The 12,300-nt window shown below is 46.3% G+C and overlaps 1 protein-coding gene across 34 annotated transcripts in view; it reads right to left on the bottom strand.

Annotated features, from left to right (window-relative positions):
• The window catches only part of Map4 (microtubule-associated protein 4), a 142,413-nt gene extending 136,678 nt beyond the window's left edge, over positions 1-5,735 (bottom strand). For 31 of the 34 annotated variants that reach the window (XM_006243813.5, XM_006243815.5, XM_006243814.5 and 28 more), the window contains exon 1: positions 1,944-5,735. The gene's annotated coding sequence lies outside the window, so the exon portion shown is untranslated. The remainder of the gene's footprint in view (positions 1-1,943) is intronic. The other 3 variants (NM_001419954.1, NM_001419953.1, NM_001024278.2) reach the window with 1 other exon arrangement.
• Positions 5,736-12,300: the final 6,565 nt, after the last annotated feature.

Raw genomic sequence — 12,300 nt, 5'->3', positions numbered from 1 at the left:
CCCTTGCATTTTCCAACTTTAGTGCACGGGTTAACATTACATATGAAAAGTTCAATTCACTTAAGCTTCAATAGCTTGATTAAAATATCCCTGAGAACTTTCTTGCCCTCATTCCAATACTATACTCAACTGCTTTACTGATTAGGCTACCAAGAACAATGGAGGCGTTTTGGGCCAGTGGATAATTAAGTTCAATTGTGTCCAAGGCATCAATACTTTGACCACGTACTGGACCTTGACTCATAAATCTCTGCTGAGGTTTCTTTCCATCGGTGTACTCGCTTTCGTTTAAAAAGCCCCTGGAAGACCGAAGGTACTAGCCCAAAACAGCAATAATTTTAATGACTTTAAGCTAAGTGTAAAAGAAGATTATGACTGAAGTATAAAAAAAAAAAAATCACCTTTGAAAGGAAGTGGTATGGGCCATCAGACTCCATCAATTGAAAAGCCATGAACACGCCCAAAGTGGGGAAAAAGTTACAAAGTTGCAAGTACCTGCAGCCTGGTACAGACAGATCGAGTCTCTTGCTTAGCAACTGCAGTGTTGTCTAAAAACACTCAGCCTGTCATAGTTAGGGCATGACAACTGTTCACCCTAAATCCATGTGCTCAGCTTGGATTCAGGACTGATTTATAAAAATAGCTGCTGCTGTTGCTGGTCTTTGAATCTCTGCGCTGATGACTGGGCAGCGTTACCCTATAGGCCTAGAGCAGCTGTATTTCCCTCACCACACCCATCGCTCTGCCTACCCAGCCAAGCTGCCGGCAACGGCCCCCCTCCCGCTGCTTGTCACCCTCCCCCCGCCCCCCCATCTCTGCACCATACTATTCTCCCTCCTCCTGGGCTGAGTGAGCAAATTACAAGCACAAATATCCCCTGATGCAATGCCACAACCATCCCTGGGAAAGAGCAGAGGCAGTTACCAAAAGCGCAGCAGTAGGAAAATGGGCGGGAGACACTCACAGGGAGCAAGAAACACTGCAGAGGCCCTGGGGAGAAATTCTGTAACTGGACCAGCGGAGAGAAAGGAGAAAGGGGGATTCCAGCAAAAAGCCGGGTAACACTAATCTTTCCCGAGAAGTACAAGCTACAACCCCGCTCCGGGAGGGGCCGAGTTCTGAATTCCTAAAACACAAACCTGTGGGGAAATCAGTCTCTTCCCCTAAAGCACCAAATGCATTTAATCTACACAATCCAAGAGATAAGCAAAACCTCTCAAATACGCCCAGGAGGCAATCTCAAGTAAAGTTGAGTTCCGGCTCTAACAGTCCAAAAGAGCTCGTCCCATGTACTAAATAAACCACAATCTCGGCTCCGAGTAACGTTTCCGACCGCCACAGCTAGCCCTGGTCCCTATGTTTCCGGACTCCGCATTCCTAAAGTCAGAGACACTAGATGCGCCTCAGTCTCCAAACTGTGCGGGGCCCACGCACACAAGGGCTCGAGTTGGGTTCTCCAGACCACCCCTCGGCCCCACCCATAACCCCCAGACAGGACACGCGGAGCTCGCCTCAGTTCCCACACTCACTGACGCTCCTCCTGAAGCTTAAAGAGAAACGACCCCGGCGTCCTTTTGCATCCCGAACCCCACCCAAGGGCCCAGGCTGCAGTCCACCCTCCGTACCCGGACTCAGCACATGCCCAGCCTGAGGCAAGCCCCTCGGCTCCACAACCCCAGAAGCCCTGAAACAATCTCTCGGCCGGCCTCGCCCCTACTGTCGCCTCAGAAGGCCCCTCGGAGACTCCGAAGGTCAAGCCCGTAGGCCCCCCACCAGGCCCCCTCCCGCAGCTACTCCGGCGTCCCGTAGGCGGACAGCCACCGCCCTTCCCCGCCTCAGGCGCGACCTGAGGGGTCCCCGGCGGCCCGTGCGAAAAGCTGGCCAAGAGTCTCGGGGTATAGTGAGGAGCCCGACCTTAGGATCCCAATTTCACCCGCACCTACCCGCCGCCGCCGAGCCCAAGCTGGAGCCGCAGAAAGCCGGGAGAGGGCAGAGAGGAGCCCGGAGCAGCCGGGAGGAGCCGCAGAAGCCACAGAGCTAGCCGGAGGGGCGGGGCACAGGGAGGTGGCCGCTTCCTCGTCGCCCTCTTGAAGGCCCGCACGAAGGCGGAGCGTCCTCGCCGTCAGCGGGTGCCGCCTCAGCCAATGGGCGCCAGGGAAGGGCGGGCCGAGGCGTCACGAACCAATCCACGCCGACCCCTGCTCCTCGACCTCTCCGTGAAAGCGGCACGAGCGGTGGACCGTTGGCGAGGCGCGCGTCGGGGGTCTAGACCACGGCCTCCCGCCCGCGGATGTCTCAGCGAATGGCGAGCCTCAGGCCGCCTCCGCCGTTCTGAGATGGCCGCCGCTTCCTTTTCCAGCAGAGAGGATGGTAGTGTCAGGCGCACGCGGCCTGCGTGCGGGTGGGCCTGAGTGGGCCCCGCCGGCCCTGACTGGTGGGCTCTATGATGTAATCTGGGAGGGGCGCGGGGCGGAGTCTTGGGCTCGCTGCTAACTGCGAGCAACCCTGACACAGCGGAGGGTGCAACTCCGAGCCGCTGCCTGAAACGTGGCTGGACCAAGTTGAGAAGGGATATTGTTGATTGCAAAACTGATTATGTTGTTGGGCGTGTGTTTAATAACTTAAATAATTTCGTGTTTCTTTTAGTTTTTTTTCAACGTAGTTACTTGAAAACTTAAAGATCACCTTTGTTCAGTTTGGGGGTTTTGACAAAGTGTCTCACACCATAGCGCAGGCTGGCCTGAAATTCACTTTGTATCACACACCTGCCTCAGAGTGATGCCAGTCCCCCAGCCTCCCGAATGCTGAGATTACAAATTTGAACCTCCATAACCAGCTAAAATAACAACCTCCTACTCTCCTCTCTCCTCCCAACCCCACCCCCATCCCTCAGGGGATCACTACCATTCACATTATACTGCTTGTGTGTAGTGCCGGTCCAGAAGAAATAGTGATATCCAACCCCTTTGAGTGCTTACTCCATGATCCACATATGTAACACTTAATCATCATAAGAGCCCTACATAGTTAATAAATATATCCTCATTCTCTTTGTAATTTTAGTTGTGAACCTCACCTTTAACAGTTTCACTGTCTCTCCAGCCCTCATTCTCATATTAAGACAAGTTTAGTAACACCATAAATTAAACAAGCCAGTATGTGGCTAGTTGGGCTTTAACTTCAGTAGTCAGGTGCTAGGATTGTAAATTCAGGCATATAGGGGTTATCAGGAAGACTTGGTTAGGAAGTACAGCTGTGCTTTTTGTAGCCTTAGGAAAGGTAAGCTTCGGGGTTGGGGATTTAGCTCAGTGGTAGAGTGCTTGCCCAGCGAAGCGCAAGGCCCTGGGTTCGGTCCCCAGCTCCGAAAAAAAGAAAAAAAAAAAAAAAAAAAAAAGGAAAGGTAAGCTTCAGTTTCCTCATTTATGAAAACTAGATAATAGTCACTCTCAATAAAGTTACTAATAAGGGGCCAGTGGTAAAATACCATATTCCCTGTAAAGTCTCAGCATGACTAAACAAGTTGTGTAAACTTGTGGAAGACTTCTAAACTTTTCTGTATCAATATTGTGTAACAGTTTCCTCCAAGACTGGAACTTTCCATTAAGCAGGAAGGCAAACAACTCAAAATAGCTTCAGGAAGTCCCTGAAACAGACCAGATTTACTAAGCTCCTTTCTGCCTATAGTCCCTCTCAGAAGAGCAGAGCTAAACTGCAACGAAAACTCTCAAATGTTGCAGACCAGACCAGCTGAAAAGAAGCAGAAACCAGCCAAGCTACCTGGAAGAGCTTTAGACCAGACTTGCTTGGAAAGGATGCTCTCCAACCTATTGAGTGATCTGCAGGTGATGCAGTATGCCCCAAGTTTCCCAGATTTTATGAGTTGTCACCAGTGTTGGGGTGGGCCTTGGTGATGCAGCTGTCTTTGAGTCATTTCTGCTACTGTAAGTAACCCCTCATATGTCTTCATATTTCTGAAGGCAGCCCCCAATAAAACTAATTGGTTCACCAAATTGGGTTTTGATTTGTCATGAGTTTCCTCTCTGGGGTGAGTGGGTCTCCGTAATGTCCCCAGGAAGTTTTGACACACAATACTCCTTGATTTGAACAGTAAGTGTAGATGATAATGCACATGAGATTCATGTTAATAACTGTCCTAAAGTATGTGCATCATTGCTTAGCATTTAGTAGACATAGTTTACTACTGAAGCCATAGTAACTGGAGAGATGGCTCAGTGGTTAAGAGCACTGACTGGTCTTCTAAAGGTCCTGAGTTCAATTCCCAGCAGCTACATGGTGGCTCAAAACCATCTGTAATGGGATCTGATGCCCTCTTCTGGTATGTCTGGAGACAGCTACAATGTACTCATATACATTAAATAATATATACTTTTTAAATCATAGTAACTAACCTAATGTAACAATGCACACCTTTAATCCCAGCACTTGGGAGGCAGAGGCAGACAGATCCCTGGGAACTCAAGTTCAGCCATGTTTACATAACTTGTTCCATTCCAGCCAGATAGATGGTGAGATCATGTCTCAAAAAAGTAAAAAAATTAAATTAAAAAAAAAAACTGAAGAGAGCAAAAGGATGCCCTGGTGTGTGCTGGGGCAATTGGAAATCAAATCTAAGGTCAGCTGGGCTGCCTAAGTTCAAGACCAGCCTGAGCATATAATGAGACTGTCTTTTTTGTTGTATGTTTTGCTTTTTAACACAGGGTTTCTCTGTGTTACAGCTTTGACTTTAGAACTCTTTGTAAACCATGCTGGCCTCAAACTCACAGAGATCCACCTGCTTCTGCTTGCTGGATGAACCCAGCTGAGAATGTTTTTTTTAAATAATAATAAGCTGGGTGGTGATGGTGTAGGACCTTAATACCAGCACTCAGAAGGCAGCAGCAGGCACTCTACAAAGTAATTTCCAGGATAGCCAGGACTACACAAAAAACCCTGTCTCAAAGAAACAAAACAACAACAACAACAATAATAGTCCAGTGGTCCATGCTTGTAATTCCATTATTTGGTATTGGGAGCTGGACGATCAGGAGTTCAAGGCCAGCTTGGGATACATGAAACCCTGTATCAAATAAACAAAAAAGTAAAGGTTTTGAGGGAAAGATACAGAACTATAAATAGATAACCATAGAAAGACTATTAATGCAACCCAGAAAAGCAAAATATCTGTTGTAGATTGCATACCTGTTGTTTAATGAACCAGAAATCTTGAGCAGAAGCCCAGATATCAGTCATATCTTCTATCTCCCCCTTCTCTCTCTTTTCCTCCACCCCTCTTCTCCTCTTCTCTCTTCTCTCTCTCTTCTCTCTCTCTTCTCTCTTCTCTCTCCTCTCTCTCTTCTCTCCCCTCTCTCTCTCTCTCTCTCTCTCCTCTCTCTCTCTCTCTCTCCTCTCTCCTCTCTCTCTCTCTCATATGCGCACACTTGCACACACACACACACACACACACACACACACCCCTCCAAGGAGAAAATAAGGGAAAGTGCCACAGTCATGTTTCCAACATACATGGTATACTTCCCTGTGGAGATAAGCCACACAGTGAGAAGCACTTTCACAGAGATGCATTAGACAGATTTCCTGAGCGAGTAAAGGAGTACACACTTGTGGGCTGGGGATTTAGCTCAGTGGTAGAGCGCTTACCTAGGAAGCACAGGGCCCTGGGTTCAGTCCCCAGCTCCGGAAAAAAAAAAAGAACCCAAAAAAAAAAAAAAAAAAAAAAAAAGGAGTACACACTTGTGATCCAGCACTCCGAAGGCAGAGACAGAAACTACTGAAGGTTTCAGATCATATTCATGACAAGTTTAATTTCAGTCTGTACTGCACAACAAGACCCAGTTAAACATTTTCACATCAAGGCCCTGGATTTTGTCTAATGCTGAATTTTTTTTTTTTTTTTTTTGGTTCTTTTTTTCGGAGCTGGGGCCTTGTGCTTCCTAGGCAAGCGTTCTACCACTGAGCTAAATCCCCAACCCCTAATGCTGAATTTACTGTCCAAAAAAACACAGAAGTAGGTCTTAAAATGTTACTTTGATTCTTCTTAGAGCCTGAATTAAGTCCCAAGGCCTGTCCTAGACCCCATGGCATTTGTTTTTTAGCCCCTTCAAAATCAGACGTGTAGGATAACTCAGTGTTAGAATCCTGTACTCTCTAATAGATTCCCTGTGGTATGCATATGTATGCCTAAGCTGGAGCCTAGGAAACCTTTTTACTTTCCATCTGTTTCTTTGGTAAGACAAGATCTCACCATGTAGTTCTAGGTTTGCTCTGTACTTAGAGCAGGCCATTGTCAAACAGATAAGCCTGCCTCTTATCCTGAGTGCTGGAATTAAGGTCTGTGTGTGCCATCGTGCCCAGCCCAGCAGTCACTCTTTCACTTTATTTTTATTAATATTTTAATGCGTATGGGTGTTTTAACTGCATATTTGTCTATGTATCACATGCATAAGGAAGGCCAAAGCCTTCTCCGGAAATGGAATGAAAAACAGTTGTGAGACATGGGGAGGGGTGCTGAAAGTGAATCTGTGTTCTCTGGAAATGGAGCAAATGCCTTTCACCACTAAACCATCTCTCCAGCCTCTAGAAGTCATTCTTTTTTTTTTGGTTTGGTTTTTGGCTTTTGGATACAGTGCTTCTCTGTGTAGCCTTGGCCATTCTAGAACTTGCTCTGCAGACCAGGATAGCCTTGAATTTATAGAGATCTGCCTGCCTCTGCCTCCTAAATGCTAGAATTAAAAGCGTACACCACCAGGGACAGGCTAAGTCATTCTGAGTTATTCTTTCTTCCTTCCCCTCAGGCCTGCCAGGTGGACCTGCCCCAGAAATTGCAGCAACAGCCAGCTTTAGTAATCTCAGCTCTCAGGAAGCTGAAGTATGAGGAGTTTCAGGCCAGCCTTTGCTAGATGCTATCCCACTTCAAAATAACTGTACATTTGAGACAAGTCTAGGGCAGCCAGAAGCTACACAGAGAAACCCTGTCTCTAAACAACAACAAAAAAGTAGAAAAAAATTTCACAATAAGCCTAGCATTGTGGTTCACCCCCAGGATCTGGGAGCTCGGCAGTCTGAGGCAGGAAGAGAGAGTGTTCAGGTGAGACTCAGACACCCAACTGCCTCTACCTCCCAAGTGCTGGAGTTGAAGGTGTACACCACCACTGCCCAGAATAAGCAGTTTTAAAGGGGGTGGGGAGTATAGTAGTTAAAACCTATAACCTAGGACTGGAGAGATGGCTCAGAGGTTGAGAGCATTGAATATTCTTCCAGAGGTCCTGAGTTCAATTCCCAGCAACCACATGGTGGCTCACAACCATCTGTAACGGGATCTGACGCCTCTTCTGGTATGTCTGAAGAGAGTGACAGTGTACTCATATACATAAAATAAATAAAATTTTTTTTCTTTTTTCTTTTTTTCGGAGCTGGGGACTGAACTCAGGGCCTTGTGCTTGCTAGGCAAGCGCTCTCTACCACTGAGCTAAATCCCCAACCCCAAAATAAATAAATCTTATAAAGCAAACATATAACCCAGCACTTGGTAGATGCAGGTAAGAGAAGAAAATGTTTAAGGGCAACCCTGACTACACAGAACAGTGAACTTGTATCAAGAGACCAAAACAAAAAGGTAATTCAGTTACCCTTCCTCCACATGCCTGAAATGAAATAACATTACAATGCCTGGAGGAAGAAAAGCCATTTTAAAACAGACCAGAAGCTACAGACAGGGGTAAGGAAGAAGTCTGAGAAGAAGCTAGGTCCCTAAGGTGTTCTCTAGATTTCCTGTAAAGTAGAAAACCTCTTGCTGAACCTAATGGTACAGACCTATAATTATAACTATTCACCAGGTCAAGGCAGGAGGATTACCAATTCAATTTTGGTGGTACATGCCCTTGACCCCAGCTTTAAAACAGAGGTAGGTGGATCTCTGTGAGTTCTAGGCCATCCAGAGCTACATAGTAAAACCCTGTCTCAAAAACTGACAACAACAACAGCAACAAACCAAGTAGACAGATCCTCCTCCATCTATTGGTGAGACCCACAGCCATCCACGGCAACCGTAATCCCAGCTGATGTGCTTGGAGTGCGAGCCCTGGACTATAAGATTAGAAACTCAATCTCAATTACAGATTGACATGCACCAGAAAAGTCTGTGCAGCCTTGGGTAAGCTATTCCCACCCTTGAGCCTCCAGTTCCTCATGTGTATCTGAGGAAGCAGAACAGACTACTTCTACTTCTTGTTGTCTGTGTCTTACTGATCACTGCACTGGGACTTCCTCTTAAAATGAAGACGCCTCTCTCAAGGCTGCCTGGGCACTCTGGTTCCTTTGACTTGAGAAGCCTGAATCCCCTCAGTAGGTATTGGGAAGCACATACTTTTGGAGCATTGCACGACCAGCAAGTCACCCTAGTCGGGTTGTAGTTCTGTCTTCCTTTTCGTTTGTCTTCTACTAGAGTGGTCAGAGGCAGAGAAAGCGGTTTCTGATTTTAACATGATGGTGCACACTGCATCCAGTACATCCGGTACTGCTCCTGAACTTGCTATGTGATTTTCCCTCATAAATCCTTAAACAAGAGGGTTGTGGACCCTCAACCCTCCCCAGGATGGTAGTCTAAGACTGGTATTTTTAGAATATTATTTTTATTTATGTGTGTGGGTAGCTGTGCTTACAACAACCCAAGGAGTCCGACAAGGCGATCAATCAAATTCCCTGCAGCTGGAGTTATAGAAGGTTGTGACCCACCTGATATGAGTGCCTGGAACCAAACTCAGTTCCTTTCCAAAAACTAGACGCACTGGCCGTTAGTCTCTAGCTCCAAATTACTTTTTCTTCATTTTACTTATCTGTTTGCTTGCGTGTGTGTTATTTATTTGTTTGTTTGCTTGCTCATTCATTCATTCATTCATTCATTTATCTGGGGGGTTTTTTTCTTTTCTTTTTTTCAGAGCTGGGGACCGAACCCAGGGCCTTGCGCTTACTAGGCAAGCGCTCTACCACTGAGCTAAATCCCCAATCCCCCAACCATTAATTCTTTTTTTTTTAATTTATTTATTTAATGTATGTGAGTACACTGTAGCTGTCTTCAGACACACCAGAAGAGGGCATCAGATCTCATTACAGATGGTTGTGAGCCACCATGTGGTTGCTGGGATTTGAACTCAGGACCTCTGGAAGAACGTTCAGTGCTCTTAACCGCCCCCAACCATTAATTCTTGATCTTCCTACCTCCCCAGAACCTAGATTGGCCTCAAATACAGTATCCTCCTGCCTTAGACTCCTAAAGTGCTCAGATGTTGGGATTATAAGCATGTGCCACTATGGTGGTTTGAATAGGAATGGCCCCCATAGACTGACTCATGTGTTTGAATGCTTGGCCCACAGGGAGTGGCACTACTAGTAGGTGTGGTCTTGTTGGAGTAGGTGCAGCCTTGTTGGAGAAAGTGTGTCACTGTGGATTTGAGCTTCAAGGTCCTATATACTCAAGCTATGTACACCCAATGTGGCTCACAATCTCCTCCTGCTGCCTGCGGATCAAGATGCAGAACTCTCAGCTCCTCCTCCAGCACCAGGTCTGCCTGCACACTGCCAATGGCTCCTGCCATGACGATAATGGACTAAACCTCTGAAATTATAAGCCAGCCCCAATTATACGTTTGCCTTTATGAGTTATTGTGGTCATGGTGTCTCTTTACAGCAATAAAATCCTAACCTAACTAAGACAGCCACCGTATCTGGCCAGGTTTTTGTGGTTGTTTTGTCTTGTTGATTTTTCCTTTTTCTTTCCAGGATCTATGTCCTAGTTACAGAACATAACTGCTAAGCTATGACTCCAAGACTGCTCAGACAGTGTTCTCAGGTCTTTGGCACGCTCGATAGACACCTGGCTTCCTTCGGGTTCTTCTTCTGTGTTCCATTCTTAACTCCAATAAGATTTCCTGTTTTGTTTTGTTTTTTCAATTCTGACTTCAACTGTCAAACCCTCCAGATTGCCACTTGGGTCTATTGGTCTCTTAAGCCCAAGTCCATCCTCTCTTCCATCAGTATCCTTGAAATGGATACAGGACAATAATTGTTATTCTGTATCTCACTCTTGAGCTCCATCTAACCTCTTTCTTGCCCAATATCTGTAACCATTAAAGAAATGAATCACTCTTCTTCTTTGGTGCTATCTATAAGGTATCTGCCCTATCTTTTGCACCATCATGGCTGCCCTCTGGCCCCAGATGAAGCCCAAGATTGTCAAAAAGAGGACCAAGATGGGTTTGGTCCTCAGCTCTGGAAAAAAAAAAAAGAAAAAAAAAAAGAGGACCAAGAAATTCATCAGGTACCAGTCAGACTGATATGTCAATATTAAGTGAAACTGGCAGAAACCCAGAGGTATCAACAGCAGGGTGTGGAGACGATTCAAGGGCCAGACCCTGAGGCCTACCAACATTGGTTATAGAAGCAACAAGAAAACCAAACCCATGCTGCCTAGCAGCTCCTGGGCATTTCTGGTCCACAGTGTCAAGGAGCTGGAACCACTGCTGATATACATCAAACCTTACTGTGCTGAAACTGCTTATGTTTCCTCCAAGAACCAAAAAGCCATCATAGAAAGAGCATCAAGCACATCGGGTCATCAGAGTCACCATCCCAACGCCAGGCCATACAGTGAAGAGCATGAGTAGATGGCTTGAATGTGTGTTGTATTTGAGATTAAATAAAACCACAAAAACTGGGCACACACACAAAAAAGAGAGAGGGAGGGGAGGAGGAAGGGAGGGATAGAAGGAGGGAGGGAAGGAGGAATAGAAGAGGGAGGGAAGGAGGAATAGAAGGAGGGAGGGAGGGAAGAAAAGAAATGAGCCATGGAAGTGGGGATATAGTTCAGCCTGTCATCATGCAGGAAGTGTTGGGTTCCACTTCTAACCTGGGGTCTAACCTGAGATATACGAGTATTTTCATATCAGGGATAGCGTGAACTGGAAGACTTTGCAATCCTGTTCTAGTCCAGACACCAAGAAGAAACTGAAAGTAAGCAAGATCTCTGGTTATACTACAGAGGTGCGGGGTTGGGGATTTAGCTCAGTGGTAGAGCGCTTGCCTAGGAAGCGCAAGGCCCTGGGTTCGGTCCCCAGCTCCGGAAAAAAAAAAAAAAGAACCAAAAAAAAAAAAAAAAATACAGAGGTGCAAGGTGGGGACTCTTTGGAGCAGGAGGCCATGACCGACTCCCGCCCAACTGCTGCCAGTCACTAAGTACATGGACACAACATGCTCAGAGAAGACAGTCAAGGTTCTCCATGAAATGTTGCAAATGTTGACTGTGAGTAACAATCCAGTATTAAAAAAAACAAAAAAACAAAAAAAACCCCTTGGGCCAGGTGGCAGTGGGACACACCTTTAATTCCAGCACTCAGGGCAGAGGCATACAGATCTCCAAGTTTGAGGCCAGCCTGATCTATGGAGCAAGTTCCAGGACAGACAGGACTTCATAAAGAAGTCGTGTCTGGAAACCCAAGAAAAACAAGACAAAACACACCACTTGGGTGGGTAAGAGAACCCATGAAAAAAATCCAGTCATGTAAGTAACCTCAGTATTATGGTAGCTAGAGACAGGAAGACCACTGGGTTTGCTAACTGACAGCCCAGCTCCAGGTTCACTGAGATCCAGACCTAGTCTCAAAGAAACCAAGGTGGACTGATGGAGCAGAACACACCCTTCTCCAGCCTCCGCATCCTGCACAGGCATGTGAACCTGCTTATACCATGTCCGTGTGTGTGTGTGTGTGTGTGTGTGTGTGTGTGTGTGTGTGTGTGTGTAAAACCCTGCATTCTGCTGGGACTACAGGTGTACATTACCATGCCTGAAGACTGTTATTTAAAAAAAATATTTTTTTTAAGTGAGTACTGTTAGTTTCAGACTCAGGCTTAGGCAGATTTTTGTGCTATGAAGCCAGCCTGGTCTATAAAGTAAGTTCCAGGCCAGCCAAGGCTACACAGGGAGCTCATGCCTGAAAAAAAAAAAAAAAAACCAAACCAAGAACACTATATAGCTGAGCATGTCTGTGGGCTGGCAGCTCTTGGTCTGCCAATCGTCATCTCTGCTGAGATTGCACCCTTCCCCCAGCTGAGGAGACTAACATCACAAAGTCTATCAGGAGGGTAGATGCGGGGAGGACCCAAACCTCAGACCCTTTGTTCAGACCTTGAGTGAGTCACTTGGAAACCAAAAGGCAACTCTTGCCAATTCAGTAAGTCTCTGAGGAGAGCTGACGACTCTGTAGAGAAGCTCTAAGAAGGGACGAAAAT

The sequence above is a fragment of the Rattus norvegicus genome, chromosome 8, assembly GCF_036323735.1.
Source record: "Rattus norvegicus strain BN/NHsdMcwi chromosome 8, GRCr8, whole genome shotgun sequence".
Classification (NCBI taxonomy): domain Eukaryota; kingdom Metazoa; phylum Chordata; class Mammalia; order Rodentia; family Muridae; genus Rattus; species Rattus norvegicus.
Note: the sequence above shows the minus strand (reverse complement) of the source record. Positions and strands in the feature narration are given on the sequence as shown.